We start from the raw sequence: 18,339 nt of genomic DNA, 5'->3' as shown, positions 1-18,339 counted from the left end.
GCTCGTGTGACATTGCACATCTCTCGTGACATCGCACGGTGCGAACGGTGGGCTTCAGAGGGAATCGACACTAGACGTTCCACGAATCAGAACTAATAAACTCTTACAGCCAGTGCACGTTATTGCAAAGACACAAGGGTATTTCGATTGGTGCAACACGCGAAACGATAAATTTAACGTAAAACGTCGCGTGACGTGCAGGTGAACAAATTAAAGGTTTAATATTTGTAGGGTTTGATTTTCGTTTGATTGTTGTTGCTTAAAAATACAAACTTTTTAAAAGGTCTTTATCCTTGTATTTTTATACGGTTATCCTAAATTTAGGTTGATAAACGAGTTAAATCAAATGCTATTAGAAGTAATTAAGCTATAGCCCAATTATATAATTCTGTTCGTGAAATTTGGCTAGAGTTTGTAAGGAATCTACGGTTATTTACTGTATATCATTTATGGAATTTGATCGCTGCGAAAAGAGTTAGAAAAGTTTGCAGATTTTTAAGTTTTCGCAACTTATTTTTGTTAGTTTTCTCAACTTTTTTCGGTTTTGGTTTATAAACAGAACGCAACAAGTTCGGAAAACTGGTAACTGGTTGGCTTTTCAAGTTTTCGCAGTTTCTTTTACTGAAATTGAAGGGTTTTTTGGTAATTCGTTATTTTATTATTATTAATTATATTGCTTCCGTGCAGTTTAGCACGCTTCGACGCATTTTTACCCGAATTGCTACATTTTTATATTAAATGTAATGTAATAGTTTACCACATACGCAACAGCTTTACTATCAAAGGACTAAAAAATTCATTGCTGATTGAATCATAAAAAGTGAACGCCGAAAAGCGTAATGGAGGCCGATGTAAATGTGACTGGCTTAAATGCACTGTAGACTTACGTCATGGACGTCAAGTGAGTGATATGACAAAAAGAGAAAGTTCTCACATTATTAATTGAAAGTGATAAAGTCAAAAGTGCATAGATGAATCATGAGCAAGATCTTTGAGAAGATAATAGGGTCAGATTCAACTTCTTTTTCCGTCAACATCTTAAAATTCTCCCACAAGGAATTGACTACACATTTGGTAGACGCATACATTTGCGTAGAATTTAAGATTTAAGCTTTGAATTTTCTGAGCGCTCTGTCTAGGGTTGAAGCAATTGCCCAAATGATATTTTAAAGGGTCTGAGTTCTCCTTTATGGAGCGAAGAGGCGGTGCATAGTAAACAGGAAGCGACGTGACACAGTTGAAGCCCTTTATGTAAAATTGCTCATGGAGCACTTACTGACCATCATTACCGCTGACCTGCGGAGATAAGGGCTCGTCTTAGAGCACATTAAAACAAGAGATTCAATTATCTGTTGAGGAGGAGAGGTCTGCGGGCTTTGTATGAGAATTACATGGCACCTCACCGTTCGGTTATCTGTTATATATAAGACATTGTTTTTTTTTAATCTCCTTCTAAAACAGAAAGCGGATTTGAAGGCTTTTCAAATCATTCATAACACTATAGATTTTTTTTTTTTTACAATTTATCCACCTCCGTGTTGTGTAATAGCAGCGCCGTGGGCGAATCCACCTCTATCAGTCTAATGATTATATTTTGGCAAACTGTGACAGGCAAGCTTTTTCCTACACAGCTACATAAACAGATTCAAGTATGGGCGCCAGGATGCTCATTGGAATTTCTAAACGTTTCATACTTTTTGTTCAAGTTCGTCCTTTTCCGAGGCGCGTTCAACAGTAGTATAAAGAAAACACCCTTGGACGTGAGAAGTAATCAGCCGGGGAGATCTCAAATTACGTGAAAGCCGCGCTGTAGTCGGTTCAATGATACGTCCAGAAGTTAATTGAATTCAAACATCTTCCCACACAAGTGACACTTTCATTTAAAAGACATCCTTGACATATTCTTGACCTTACCGAGTCTACGCTTTGGTGAAATTATGCTGCGTTTTTGTCCAAAATACTGTTTGAATTAAAGACGCCCTGTTACGAAAGGGTTACGAAAGATTAATTTTTAAGTTTCGCCTGCGACAGGATGACATCCACGCAAGTTCAAACAACACTAAACATTTATTTTCGCTTTACTCGCTCAACAGCTCCCAAGTGATTCGCTCAACGACTCAGTCGTTGGGGTGTGTTTCACAAAAATAAGTACGGTTGCAAGTTTTATCATTACCAATAGAGTTGGAACTTGCAACCGTAACAATGCTTTTAGGAAATGGTTGGGTAAAAAATCAACAGTGGCATTCTCGTTATCAGCGTAGTTCAATGAGCTGTTGTTCAGTACAGTCTATATCCTTCTAATTTATGCAAATGTAATTTACGCATTCCAGGAAATTTAAAACGTCGTTTCTGAAGAGTGCTCAATGATTGAATCTGATCGTAAATATATAAATGCTTTGAATGCTCATTGAATTCGGGGAAGGGAAAAGAATTAGCCCTTAAGTGCTATGTCCATAAGTTACCCCCCCCTCTCTCGAGCGGAAACTCTAAATACCCCCCTCGGAAGAAACACAGGAAATGGCTGTAATGGTAGCTGTGTAAGCAGAAAATGTAACAGCTTTCTTTTAAATCAACAACTCAACTAATAAACACACGACTATGACAATGTATTCAAATTCATCTATTGTTATAATTCTCTTTACAATAAAGTATGCAATAACAGTAGCAGTTTCACCTGTTTACAAAAGAAGCGGTATTTACTACGCGATCTCAAGACAAACTCGCACATATTTTACAAATGTGTGGCTAATTCCACTTCTGGTTTCGTACGATTGGTCTAAAACCCATGTGACGGGTAGGCTTGGGGGCGGGGTTAGCTGTACGTCATTCGTACAAATTAATTTGCATCTCGTAAAATTGTGAGGTCGTACGAATTAGCTACTCGTAACATAACTTTGATTTGATTTATCATAGCGCGATATCGTAATAGCAATGTGAAATAGCAAGGATATCGTCTTGTTAGCGAATAAATGCTGCTCCATCTGAAAACAGGTGATGGAGATTAACAGCTAATTATAGTACTCTATAGTTTTACTACCACATGGGAAATATGGCCTACATTGTACTATGTAGTGAAGTATATCACTGTAGGGGAAACGCAGCCCAGTTCGGGTTTGAATGTCAGGTTATTGCTGCAAACAACAAACATGGCACCCGAGGACCGCTGTTCTCCGTTGTTTTGAAGGTTTCTTATGGCAGAGGTGTACTACAGGGCCGCTGTCTTGCAGAGTTTACTTCCAACCGGCTCCAAAACACCCGCCTGGAAGCTTGATTAGCTGGTTCAGTTGTGTTAAATTGAGTTTGGAGCTAAGCTCAGCAGGCCAACGACCCTCAGGACGGAGTCTGGCCATCCCTACCTTATAATTCTCACGTGGTGCAAGAAATACTGATATAAACAAGAAACTATTCTTTTAACCGCAGGTCGAGAGCTGCACCGCACAACTTCGCTAGGCTGCCCGTCGAAACACCGAACAATGCTAACAATGCTTTTGAGAGAAAATACATTTTCTGCTTGATTTGTTAGTCCAAACTGCACACTCTCCGTATTAAAAAAGCAAAATCATCTCTGTAGGGATCCGCACTGAGTGCGTTTCATCACAATTATTAGATACTAGCTTACAAAAAAGCCATAAAGTATGGGCGCTAATGCGGCTGGGTTTACTCCGCTCATATAGAAACCCTAGACAGTACCTTACTGGAAGAGCGAATCTAATGTACAATTTACTGCTCCCGGAATGAGTTACCCAAACTCTCTTTCTCATTAAGGTCTACAACACAGAAATAGTTGTAGTTTTACTCTCTCACACGTTCACACGCACTAATACTCCAGAGCTTTATTGCGAAACAGACTTACTCCGGTTGTGGTCGAGCGCTAAATAATGCATCCCCCTTAACGGCGGAAACACACAGAGTAACGACAGAGATCAATGACTGTAATTTCACATGCTGCCTCTCACCTTACCGTGCATTAGGAAAAGACGGCAGTATCTTCTGAAGCCGTATTATGACTCTTTGTCATACAGCGGTTTTCGAACGAGGGCCTCTAAAGAGCCGAGGGTTATGAGAGGTTAGTGCACAGTGCTAATAAATGGGAGATGCGTATTTCTTGGCTGCCTCAGCAGAGTTTTGGAGTTTTCCCTGGCCTTATGAGTTATGATCCACCGCAAGTCCACTGCAACTCGGAGCTTGTTCATTATCTGTCTCTTTGTCCAATGGGTTTTTAATCAGAAAACCGTGATCTCCATCTAAACCTGCCCTTGTGAAAAAGAAGTAAAAAATTGTGTTTTATTTATATCTATAGCATATTTAAATGTACATGTATATGTATAAACTGACAATGAAAATCTATCATATTTTAGGTCTTAAATGCTCCTAATTAATTGCATCCAAAATATCACATAATATTTTTTCTGTATATATGTGTGTGTTCCGCGTATATTTATTATCTATATATAAATGCACGCACAAAAATGTACATATTTAAAACAAAATTGTTTAATATATTATAATAATATAATCACTTTCTAAAATATAATCGCATCCAAAATTAAAAGGTTTTCTTTACATAATAACACACCCATACATTATATATATTTTGAAGATATTTTCATATTAATGCATTTATATATTTATTTTCCTGTATTTGATATTATTTTAAAAATATATACATTTGGTTGTATTTATATATACACACACAATAAATAGACACAGTATACTCAAATATTTCATATTAATCATATATATATATATATATATATATATATATATATATATATATATATATATATATACACACACAGAGTACACAGCACTAATTTTATTAGATTAAATTGATTATTTTTGTATATACGTAAGTCTTTTATGATACTTTTTTATTGTCTTTGAAATATGGTTAAGTATGCTTCTACGTAACTGTATTTAAATACAGTGATGACGAAGTTACAATTTTGTGAATTTCAATTCACTTTAAATGTAACATCAAATAATACACTACAGTCAAATTTATAACCGCGCGCTTTACATGTGCTTTAAAACGTTAGTCTGCGCATCAAAATAAGTGCGCTACTTTTAAAAAAGACAAAAGACTTTAAAGTAAAACTTTTAATTTGACATTATTACAAAGTGCATTTTTTAAAAGGATGTGAAACATAATCATGAAAGTACACTTAAGTGGTCTGTATTATTCATAAAACATTATCAGCAAGTACGGGTTTTTAAAATTATACTTTTAAGGTTTGAAGTACGCTACAAGCGCACGTTCAGTATTAAGCACTAAAGGGGCGATTCCAGGATTCAAATCTAATCAAAAGATGTGGCGCAAACGGACATTTCTTATTCAGCTCACATGTCGTCTGCGTCGACGAAACTCCACAGAATTGAGATGTCCATCATTCATATTCATGCTCAAACAAAGTTCCTCTCATCTCCTGCCCTTTGCATATCTTCCGGGATAATTATTGACGCTTTCAGCCGAGGGTGTAGTTCTTTCAGCCCCATTTAACACCGTTCGAATGAAATCCGCAGTATTTTCTCAGAAAATCTATGCAGAAAATGACTGCAGATTCCATCTGGACCTGGTTATTCTTCTGCATAGCTAATTAGCCGAGTGGATTAAGCTATCTGTTCTCCTCCCATTAGAGCCGCGTTTGTTCACTGAGCTGTGTGTAGCAGTGTAATCTATTAGTTGATCCATTCCCAGTTTGTGCGGTGCGTTAACATAACCAAACAATCAAAGAGCCTCAATGTGTTAAATAATAATGTGCAATGATTTGTAGCCTTGCCCGTGATGTCTGGGGAAATAGGTGTTTGCAGTCTTGCGAAAGTGAACCAGTGAGCAACGATATTAGGAACGAGTTCTTTGTATATCGGTTCGCTCATTAACCCTCCGCATTGTATCCGAAGGAGCTTAAGGTCAGATTGTTTGAGGAACGCGAACGCAAAACTCCCATAAGCGCTATAAAAAGTTCACGTCCGTATCGTTTGTCATGCGCTAACCCACACCCAGAATTCATTGCTGTCACATCCACAGCATAATTAGATTACTTCATCACGGAGGAAACCCCAATTAAAGCTTCCCTGGGCCTGAGGGCCAGGATCATCCCTGCCTTCCCGGAACGTGGATTCGGTCACCGGAGGGTCACCACACTAACTAGACGCTCAAATACCAGCTGAAATGAAAAATAACCTTGAATCGACTAATTAAAGGCAATCTTCATCCCTCGTGGTCACACATGAGCAGCACTGTCTTTTCGTAATACGTTTTCCCTAACGCTTCGCAGATGAATGTGTTTTTAGCTTTTCTTCGTATGCTCTATTAAAGGTTATGATTTCATTATTTTCTTCCTAGGCATCCCGAATAGGTTTTGTGTATCATCACTGTGGGGTTAGACGTTGTTATTTAGTTTTTCTTCTTTAGTTTTTTCTGTCTCTAGCCGCATTGATGGGGCATAATTGTTCGCTGCATGTCAGTTGCATGAGCTCGCGAATGGTTTGACAGTAAGCCAGTTTGACACTCATGGGATTTCAGCAAGAAGATTGATGAGCATTTCTATTTCTTGCCAAGAGAATGACAGAACTAAATCAAGCAGGCGTTTGCATGTCAGTCTTGTATTATCAGACTGTTAGTAAAAAGTCCAAAAAGCAGCTTATCGTGATCAAGAACCACCCACTTTACCGTTACACTAAATGCAAAGTTCTATATTGAAATGATAGAAGGCCGATAGGTCAAACTCATGGTGCAACTGATTGGTTCTTTTTGTATAAGCAGCCAATGAGTTTGCTTCTCAACTTTGAAACACTTGGCTAGTGTTTGTTATAGCAGTTGCAGTGCGCTTCGGAAACCCTCCACCATCCCCAGCTCCACCTGTCTGGACCTACTTTGGGGCAATTCCATATGTTACATGCAACGCCGTAATTTTTCCTATACTCTCAAAGCTGCATATCTGTGTAAGTATTTGCAGGAACAGTTTTCAGCGTTATCTATCCTGCCACAACCGAACACGTTAACATTGTCATGTGCGTTATGTTAAAGTGCCGCTTTTATCGATTTTTGAAAACGACTTCCACGCGGCGTTTGACACAGCTCTAAGTAAATTAAAGCACCATGCAGAGCTTTAAATAATAAAGTGCACCATGTATGAAGTAGCTGTCTCTCAAAAGAGTCGACTCTGAATCGTAGACGCGAGTCGTTTTTAAAATGACTACCAAGCCGTTTCGTACATGAAATATTAGCATTTTGCCCAACCACTTGTTGGTCTTTTTGAGGTGGTCTGAGTGAAAATGCAAATTAATTATGTGCCACTAGTTTTTGTTTTTGGAGCGTTAAGAGCACACAAACACTGTTGTAAATGAAATCGACCAATCGGAAAAATGAAAAAATCGTTAAACAAATTATTTAGGAGTCACTGAACAAATGCATATTATGAGAAAATAAAAGCATTTTTGAGCCTGTAGTTTGGGACTCCAAAGACCAAAACAGGAACTTTTTATTAGCCATAATAGATAATTGGGGCACTTTAAACTTTATCTATGTAAACTCAATCTATAGACAACTTTGCAACTACATGGCAACTAGCGACCATTAAAGTAGAAAGCTTGTAGAAGGTTACTTAAAGTTAGTAGAATGCCAGTTCGTTGACCATTAAAATTGTTAGAAGACATTAAGCAGTCTACTAATATTCTGCTAGTTGACATGTAGTTGCAAAGTTACTTGCAGTTAGTTGAATGTTAAAAGCAAACTATCAAAATGAAGAATTACCAGACAGTCGATCCATTATTAATATATTTTTAATGTGCTAAACATCATCCTCATAAATGTGCAATTGCAAACTGACAGAATATAAATTAAATGCTTGTCAGTATATTCGCAATACACGTATATGTTTGAAAGATAATAAACATAATTATAAAATTATATTTAAATCCCGTATGGCATTAAGTTCTATTTAAAAAGCAATCTAAAACTCAACTGTAATTATATCTAAATATTTTAAAGTGTGGCACTACATAGCACTGGTTACAATGCTGCATTATTAAAAAAGAGAATTTATATGCATTAAATATGTTAATATTTTTGAGCTTAGACTGAAATTAGATTCATCCACCTTAAAAGCAAATAAATAACAGTTGTTCAGCTCAGCAGGGTTAAACAAACGTGTGTAATAGCTCTTCGTTTATTCGCCGGCGAGTTATTGGGTGATAAGAAGCAAGGCTGTTTGTAGCCAGTTGCGTTCGTCTCTTTTCCTGTTTGTTCATTTTATAGGTTTTTGATGTCGTTTTCGACAGTAACTAGATCCCGGTAATAAATTGGAAAAGTAATCTCTCCAAACTGTGAGAGATCGTCCTTGGTCTTTTTGTTTCGGCTCCGTGCGACGCTGAATAGTCTCGTAATTTCATGACTTAATGCGGATGGAGACTAACGTGAAAGAAAAGGATAATTCATCTCTGGTAATTATGTTTGCTAGTAATGACTGCATTAGACGGTAATAGTATTTACATACGGTATGAGCCTGAGTGCTTGAGTTATGACATCTGTTAAAAGTTTAATATTCCCAATATCACAGCTCTTGAATTATTTGTTCTTCAGAAGCCGCAGACAATATGATACTAAATAATGACCCAGTGCACGTCTTCATCCCACACTTGACGGCTCGCATAAAGCAAATCAGCTTTTACTCGACACACACGTATAATACAAACATCATGTTCTAAAAATTAGGATTGAACAAATGCGCGTAACTCGGATACCATTTCACATTGAGTCACACTGATAAATATTTTACATCTAAAGGAATATAATCGTAATTATACTGTCCGTCTGTCTAAGCACCAAACGCCCCCTAGCAACCAGCCAGAACAGCTTAGCAACAGCCTAGCAAGGCCGATCCAGTCTCTCTTCAAACTGCGAAAGTGTTCAAACTACGCAAGATTTCCATAACCTTAAAACATCAAACTGAACTTCAAACCGTCTTAAATTTCCAGACAACGCTTTGTCAGGCCAATCCTCAAGGTCTGTTTTGACAAAGTTTCCTTTTGTAGTTCCTTTAGTTTTAAAGCTGCGCGTATTTGGCTGTAATGTTTGAAAAGGTGCTCGCAAATACCGTGAAACGTGTCAAAACCCAGCCTGTGAAGACATTTGAAGTAGTCTGCTAAATGACTGCTTATTGGTTACATAACTACCCTTTTCCTCTCCGAATCAGCCCGGGACTGGATTCCGTTCTGGAAACTATCCTGTAAGTCGTATCACCTCACAAAGAGAGGAACCATCATTAAAAAAAATGGTATTTGTGAACCTGGAGCGCAAAACTAGTCAAAAGGGTCATTTTTTTGGAAATTGTGATATATGCATAATCTAAAAGCTGCTTTTGTGCCCCGGTTTCGCAAACGTCCTCGTCTTTGAGTTACTTATTGATCAACAGTCACCCTTTCAGCAACAGCTTACAGTATGTGTTTTGCACTGAAGTCAAGGCTCGGATCGAAGTCTAGACATTAAGGCAAGACACTGTTGCGCTTACCATACTGATCTTTGAGAAGTATCTCGACTTGAGGCCAAATGTGATTCATCATTACGAAACATCATTTTTTCTCTTTCATGTTTTGTCCAACCGTAAAGCAAGGCCATTCTCCATATGCGGTTTCCGGCCTTGGATGTATGCCGTAGCCATTGAGGTGACCGAATAAGGCTAGAAAGTCAAACATATATTTTCTGAGACTTCCAATTAAAAAGTCTTTTGTTTGTTTGGGGTTTTTTTGTACTTTCGTTGATTTCTCAGAAATCCATTTTTTTTTTGGACGCTAACCTTCTGACCTTTTTATTTATCTTTTTATCATGGTCAGATTAGGTAATAAAAGCTGAACCTGGCCTACATTATAAGTATAATGCTTATGCAGAAGTCTCATATGTGGTATTTTCTTACTCAAGGTCTGAAAATCAAAGCCTGGGCAGTTTTTGTAACGTAATTAAATATCAGTGTATTGCTCGCAGTGATGTATATTAATCAAAATGTAATGTGTATGTGTACTGTGTATATAAAATGTACATTTTCAGCAATGTACGGTTACACTGTACTGCAAATAAAACAATCAAAAATAGTCATGGTGATTGCAATATCTTCACATGTATGTGATGTGTTCATAACATGCCTGATAGTTTTGGAAATGGATAGATGGGATTGGCTTCCTGTCCATAATAAAGGAGAACGCTCGTAATCCTTCTTGTACGTAGCGAGGTAAGCCATTATATATCCTCTATAGTCACAGACATGAGTCAGGAAGGCATTCAGGTAGCTAGAGAAGCTTTCAATAACCTAAAATAAGGCACATGAAAAATGCATTCCTCGGTTCATTCTGTACCGTTCCTCCTCCTGTCACGTGGCTCCTCTAGATGAGTCTTCCGATTGCCCGACTTGAGGAACTTCCTCACTTTTCAATTATTCACACCGACAGGTGTTCAGCGGCGAAGGTTACATAATTATTTCAAACTCCATGGTCTTATAAAAGCTCTCTCATACAGACCCCGATCTGCATGCGTAAAAATGTGCAAAACTGATAACGCGTGCAAAACAAAGTATATTGTAAATCTCCATTACCGTATTTAGTGACATTAAGATTTAAGGGTTGCATCCGTGAAGTGATTTTTGGTAAGAATTCTCAGCTGATAATTAGCATGCATATTTGATGTTGGTTAGTACTTTAACCTTAAAGTGAAGTGTCACTGATTTTATGCATTAGGCACTTTTTAAGTATCTGTACAGAAAAACACTGCAGTAATAGCTTCGTAAAATTCATAACATCCCTATTTTGCACTTAAAATAAATGCAAATTCTATTGAGTATATTTATTCTTTGAAGTCAGTTGTTGTATTAAATAGTTAGCAAAAAACTCATTTTAAAACGTCCAATTAGCTACGACTTTTGCCTCAATAAACCCTTGATTTCCTTCTTATTAATAGCATTAAGGCATTAATTAAGGCATTAATATGTGCTTAGTAAATATAACAAAAAGTCAATATGTTGGTAATAGTGAGAAATGGTCCTTAAAATAAAGTGTTTTCTTATTATATATTTATTAATATATTATTATTATAGTTATAGCACACTTGGTCAACATGTAATTATTTCGTATTCAGCTCAAACTGTGCTACAATAATGACTTTTTAATTAAAAATAGATATATTACGCATGGTTTGTACGTTTTATTTCCAACACAGTATAATTAAAACACACACACTGAAGGCCAAAGACAAAATAACCACGATCAGCCGTCAAGCTTGGTTTACTGAAATATCAGGGTAGTTGAACGTCTGATGTTGGTACAGACAGGAGTTATTACTGTCTTGACTTTTTTTAGGTTTCTCTTCAGAAAAATACACATGCTGCTCTGAACTGGTCAGTTAAGAGGCTTGGATCAAGAAGCGACGGTCAAGTTAGGTAGCTGTTTACTGAGTTTAAGGCATAATAATGGTGAAGAAGTTACTGAACATGAGACCGGACGCAACACTCGGCCTGCTTTTTATTCTTTTACTTCTTCTTGACATAAAAGCGCGGCCGTTCTCCACAGAATACAATCTGGCCTTGGATGCAGCATGCCGCTTCTTCACAACACTCACCATTCTTCTGTCTGAATGTAAAAATCTGAGTCACACACTCCCACTGGCTCACTCTCACGCTCAACACACACTGCCAAGACACGTTATTGACCTTGTCGGGCGTTTTTTTAAACACGTTTCCAATGTCAGTCTGATCGTGCACAAGGCTTGTAAGGCCATCTGATTTCTCTTTCCTGGTGGGATGATGGTTTTCCAAATGATGTGTGGTTTATGGTATATTTTAACTCACCCTCGGGCCAACCAGACTGTAGATGAGTTTGTTTCTTTGTCGGAAAAATGTGGATAAATTTAGCATTTTACACAAATTTAGCAAAACAAACTATTTGTTTGATCACTTTTTTGTAAATGTGCTTTTTTATGTCCTTAATCATTGAGTAAATACTGTTAGAAGGGCTGCAGTGTTTTTAATGAATAAATAAAGAAACATTATGGTGATTTCCTCCTATTTCGTCCAATTAATAAATTCTAAAAATCTCTGTCCATTTTCACAGTAAATCCTAATTATATAGTTTTGTTTTTATATATATATATATATATATATATATATATATATATATATATATATATATATATATATATATATATATATACATATAGTAAAGATAATATACTAATAGAACAACATATTAATAACAGTATAATAACATAGTAATAACATTATAAGGATGTATGAATAACTTTTATTGTTTTTTTTTTCACACAAATTAGGATTACAGGGCAGATTATCAATTAATGAGGATTCATAGTGCATGATTGGTAAGATAATACATTTTGACACTTGCATCACATAACCAGCTCCACACGTTCGGCTTTTCCAGGGTAATAATTTTATAAAATGTCATGGTTTCTGCAAATGCATTTTTATCCTCATAATTCATATGGTTTTTACATATTCATAAGGTTTAGTGTAGGTGGTATGTTATTTTCACACATGAGAGAGCATTAACCTTTCAGCTTGCTTTTGATTTCCGAACTGAAATGTGCGAAATGTGCGTGAACAAACATAGTAAAATGTTGTAGTTTATCTGTTTTTGACAAAATGTAACACTTTTTTAACTCCATTCACTGCACGCTGCAGTCGTGGATACGCAATGTATGATTTTAATATACAACAATGTAATATAGTTTTTTGAAAAATGTATACTTTCATGTACCTAGGTTGGCCAAATGGATAAATTTGAATGTAAAAAAAAAAAAAAAAAAAGAATATGATTTGAGACACAGCCCAAGTTCCTTATTTAAACCACACAAGCAAAAACAAACTGTTGGAGTGATTCGAATCGAAAAGTGCTATATTAAATAGTATTTGCGATACTGTTTAGACAATCAGATATGAAAAACAAAAAAACGAATAAAGCATCACATTAAGCAAATAATATTCAATCTGCATAATAACAGAAGGATCATGGACGTTCAGTGCACTGATACTTTGAACTCTGGAAGTGCAAAGTGGAAGTGAGGAAGTTATTTGCTAGCAAGGCTGAGTTATTGTTTTGACTGTGACCCTGTAAATTCATGCACATTCTGTTTATTTCTCGTTTTGTTTCCGATGTATAAAGGTGTATCCCCTCTCTCTCTCTCTGAACGGCCTTGCCTTCCTTTCAGACCTGAGAAAAAGCCCTGCTCACACTCTCACATCAATAATTTATCCGAAGCCCCCCCGCCAACTGCAATCTATAAATAGACTTCTTTTTGACTAAATATTTCATTCCCATCTATCTGTCTCTGTATTTCTCTCTCCATCTCTCTCCGTGAGATTGCAACACACTGGGCAGTCAAACAGAGCAGATGCAAATAGAGCAACAATCTGTTGTGTCACCTCTCTCTGAGAGAACCCTGAACACATTGGTTCAATGGATTAACGGTGGGACCTGTCACGATCACAACCAAAGTACGAAAAGAAATAAAGATGATTTTAAAATGTCAATTAAAAGTTATATTTAGAAAACATGGGTGGAAAATGTGCTCAGTTGAAATGGAAAATGTAGCTGCAAGCAGCAATTAGGGAGCCGGGCACAACAGAGACGCAGTGAAGAGCTAAGGAACCGACTTTAATTACTCAAACCTGTTCCTGGAGAGCCACCTTTAGACTTCAGTTCCAACCCTGCTTCAGCACACCTGTTAGTAATTAAGTAGCCCTGAACATCTTGATTAGCTGGCTGAGGTGTGTAGGATTGAAGGTGAACTCTAGTCCAATTTGTTGATATAGCATTTTAGTGCAAAATCTACACACTTCAAATCCAATGACCAATCTTGTGAATTTAGGCCAAGTTATATTCAAAATATTACACTTGTAATGTTTTGACCAGTAGGTGGCGTTGTGCTGAAATAACTCGTGTGCCCTCAAGTCTTCTTGGTATGTACCATGTTGAGTCAGAGTCCACTTAAGGGTTGCGGATATAGCCTCAAATTTTAAGAAATCTGTTTATGCACAGTTTTGCTTTCGGACAGGTAGCGTAACGATTTAATGACATACAACAAATTAGAATGTGTTTTAGTGATTACTAAATAAATAATTAATAACGTTTTTTTTTGTTATATAACATCAAAAGTGCAAAATGTTAATCAGAAATATACACACAAACTGACCGCCAAACGCAACTTTCAGATCCGTCTTTTTTGTTTTAGCCCAACTACCACGGAATGGAACGCTCAGGATTGTGGGATATCAGAGGCCACGAAGGATACATCTATGGTGCCTTCAAAATTTCTAATACAGAAACTGCTTCTATTTCCGTGACGGCGTGGCTGTAACAAAAGCATACAAACTATATAACAGTAGATAATTTCAGGTACAAATACCATATTATGTGACCTTATAGCCATTCTGAATGCAGCACCAGAATTGGATGATTAGAATTAGATTATAAATGTACCAATTTCATTGCTTCCAGAGAGAGAGCGCCCACAAACGTTTCTGATTGGCTGTGATATTTGATGGTGTCGTGTCGCATCTAGTTTGAACACGAAAATCACTTTACTATGATAAGTCCACAACATACTTTGCAAGTATATATCAACTTATTTTACTACCCTTAAATCTACCCTAACAGTCTACAATGAGAGTTAGTAGACATGTAGTTACAAATTAATGAGAAGCAGTTAACGTAGTTGACATACTGTAGTTACAAACTTAGTTATAGTTAGAAGAACACTGAAAGTGGACTAAATAAAAAATAACATGTAATCCAAAATTTGCTTTTAGCATAGTCAGGTTTGACTAAATAAAGGTTAAACAGATTAAACTTTCAATTTCAATAATGAATTATGTTTTATTGTTAGTTTGTGTCAGCTAATGTAGTTCACTGATGTTAACAAGTGAAACCTCATCATAAAGTGTTATCTAGCATTTTATAATAGCAATTCCAAATATTGCTGCCTCTATGTTTTGTTTACCTAAGAGTTATCATTATAGTCCCGCCAGAATCAGGTGATGCATTATCCGCCATATGCACCCCTGAAATGTAATGACGATACACTTCTGAGACAAATGCTGTTCATTCATTTCCTTGAGACACTGTGGAGCAAAATGTGGTTTATGGAAGCAATATTACAATTGGGGCAGCAGAAACAGCCTTCTCTTAAAAAAAAAAGGCAGAGAGATATGTCATTAATTTTCCCTCTCTTTGCCACATCTAATTTAGCTTTAAGTAAACAAGAGAATGCATCTATAGCACAAGGGAACTGCCTCTAATTATTCACCAGTAAAAAGGAATGGTGGTGTCGGGAGAGTTTCTGCGTCACACAGACCATTATCTGCCTCTATATCAGGCATCAGTTCACACTGCTTTATTTCTGGGCCATTTAGGGATGTTGTATGTGGTGAATATTCCCTTGTGTCCTTCCTCAACCCCTCTCCCTCGCTTGCCTTTGCTCACAGATACACAGATAATCCACCTGAATGGGCTCACACGCTTTTATCTTTATATAATGTCCCTATAACCAGCATGCTGGGGAGCGAGGCTGGAAGATTCTGCTCAGCTAGTTTCTGCAATTACCACAGTATACCTTCTTTACCGTCTTTCACCTTTTTTTTTGGAAACAATACGACTATTCATGGCCCTTTACGGCTTGGTTGCTAGATATTTATCTCATAATTATGGTGTAATATCTACTAATAATGACAGATTTTCTTTTTTAATGAGAACGCCTCTTGTAATTATGACTCACAAATAGATAATAAAAGATGGTATTAGTTTTAGCGCGTTTTGAATGTGAAATGAACCGGTGAAAAGTTGGTTTGGAGAGCTGTGTTAAGAGTTAAGACCTAAGTATTGAGAAGCGTGTCCTAGCAATTGGAAAAAAAAAAAGTAAAAGCTAAAAGTTCAAATCTTTTTCTGTTCTCAGTCTCTATGGTTTGACAGCATGATGGAACATTTGGCTTGCCTCAAATCATCAGTTGCCCAGCACTGTCACTGGCCCTCGTTCCAGGCTCACGAAAAGAGCAAGTGGCCAAGTGTCATGACAACAGAAAACTGCTGGCAGTACATTGTCAGTTTTGTTCATCCTTTTCCAAACTTTTTGTGTCTATAAAAGTTATTAATATAAGTTTTAGCTTCAGTAATGAATGTGTAGGTTTCGAGGCTCAAGTCAAAAATAACATTTATGTCCCAGAAGTGCAGACATTTACAGAGACCTTTACAAAGGAGAAGAACGTCTAAACATCTAATGAATTCCCCATCGCTCAGTATTATTGAACAGCGAGAGAATGCTGACCAACACTCGGTGACCCAACTGCCCGCTGATAGAGAGGCAGAGACAGCTGGAGAACACTGACCTTGGAGCTAGAGAGAGGGAAACATCGATTTCATCCAACTATGTAATAGATTTAATGAGCAAACATGAGGACTGATCGCCGAGGATTGACCTCCAGGGAGGAAGTGTCGCAGAGAAGCGCTGAAGTTAATGTTTCACTCATCTAGCAGACTTTTGTGATTTAGATAATGATCACACTTCAGTCCCTTCGCTCAGTTTTGTGCTCTCGAGAAAATTCTCACTTTAAAGGTGTCAGATCTTGGTAACACTTTAAATGAAGCTTCTATGTCCAAGGAATCATAGAGATATTCTTAAAGCATTCTAATGCACACACATGAAACCTTTTTCATCAAATAAATAAAAAAAAAACTTTTGGTATTGCACGAAAGAACACCCTTCGCTCATTGCGTAACCATGGTGATGTTCAATACCAGCAGTGATTTTTTTGTTGTTAAAAAAAGTCTGTTACTCTGTGGAATTGTTTGTGATTGTATTATTTTTGCAGCTAAGATTATTTATAATAGAGTTCCCCATCCTCCTTGCTTTCCATCATCGGATTATATTCCAATTCTCAGACGCTATCTAAATGATTAGCTGAAGTTATTCTTTGGAGACGTGCTGAAATGTTGGGTAGGGCATTTCCAATAAACTCTGATCTTATAAGGCTTTGTTTTTCATAGCTTTTGTTGTTTTACAGGCCCGGTGGCTCAGAAGCAGCTCGCTCGATTCTGCCTGCAGGTGCGTCCAAATGCCAGCTCTTCCTCTGCTGCCTTTGTCCATCGATCAAAGATACTGCTGCCCAGGTTTCAAACCCACAGAATATTGCACATTTCTGCAAAGTCAAAGCGAGCAGCCCTCACCTCAATGAAGGTTATGAGCTTCGTGATGCTGAGCTGGCAAAGACGGCACAGGAGATGGTGATGATGATGGCAGCACACCATTCTGCCATGCCATGCGCAATGAATCAAACCTCGATGCCTGCAGCTGCGTTCTGAAGCAGCATTTGACTCAAAGAAAAACTCACAAGGGGCTGTTTAGGAAATCACAGACTCTTACCTACGTTTTTGCATACATTTCACAGCATTCTTTTCTTTGCAAATCATGTTTACAGGCCAAATTATTGACTAATAAACTATTATTTTTGCATGATACTAGGTTATTACCTCAAAACTCTTTTATAATAATGCATGATTTGTAACTTAATGCCTTTTGACATTTGCATCACATGAGTTCTATATGTACAGCTTTTGTGATGGTAAACTTGCTCGTAAGCTCACCTGGGAAAGTACTGCATTTCTGTTATGGAACCCTATGAAATACAAATCACAATTACATGACATGGTTGCTTCATTAATGGCCTGTTAAGGTAGGGTTTTGTGTATAGGTGGTATGATATTTTCAAACTCGATTAACTGGATTTTCAAAAGTTCAGTAATCTTTTAGTTCCACCTGCCAGACATTTCATTTTCTAACTGCCAGTTTTAATACTGGATAAAATTGAATATGCACAATTATTATATATTTTTTATCAGCACACACATACACACACACACACACACACACACACACATATATGTAAATATATATACCATTTATTTATTTATTTTTCACAATTTATTTTTTTTTATTTCATCGCTGAGCTTGCTGCTTGCCCAAAACTAGGCAACTGTGACATAGTATACTTACTTTCAAAACAACATTCAAAATTCCAAGGCATTGCATCATGTATACCAAGAATGCATTGGAGCAACCTCGGTGAAAAATATGTATGTTTCATAAAAATAAATGGTTATAAATACAGACATATTTATCTACTTGAAGTTATTTAAATACAGAAAATTATCTGAAAGCTTAGCAATACACTAACACCAAATTTGGTAAAAAAAAAAAAAAAAAAAAAGTTGCAAGTGTTCCAAGAAAAGCATTTTTGTGTAATACACAGGCAGAATAGAGCTATTTTTAAAAGCTTCACTTTCAAA

This window comes from Puntigrus tetrazona, chromosome 3 (assembly GCF_018831695.1).
Source record: "Puntigrus tetrazona isolate hp1 chromosome 3, ASM1883169v1, whole genome shotgun sequence".
Taxonomy (NCBI): domain Eukaryota; kingdom Metazoa; phylum Chordata; class Actinopteri; order Cypriniformes; family Cyprinidae; genus Puntigrus; species Puntigrus tetrazona.
Note: the sequence above shows the minus strand (reverse complement) of the source record.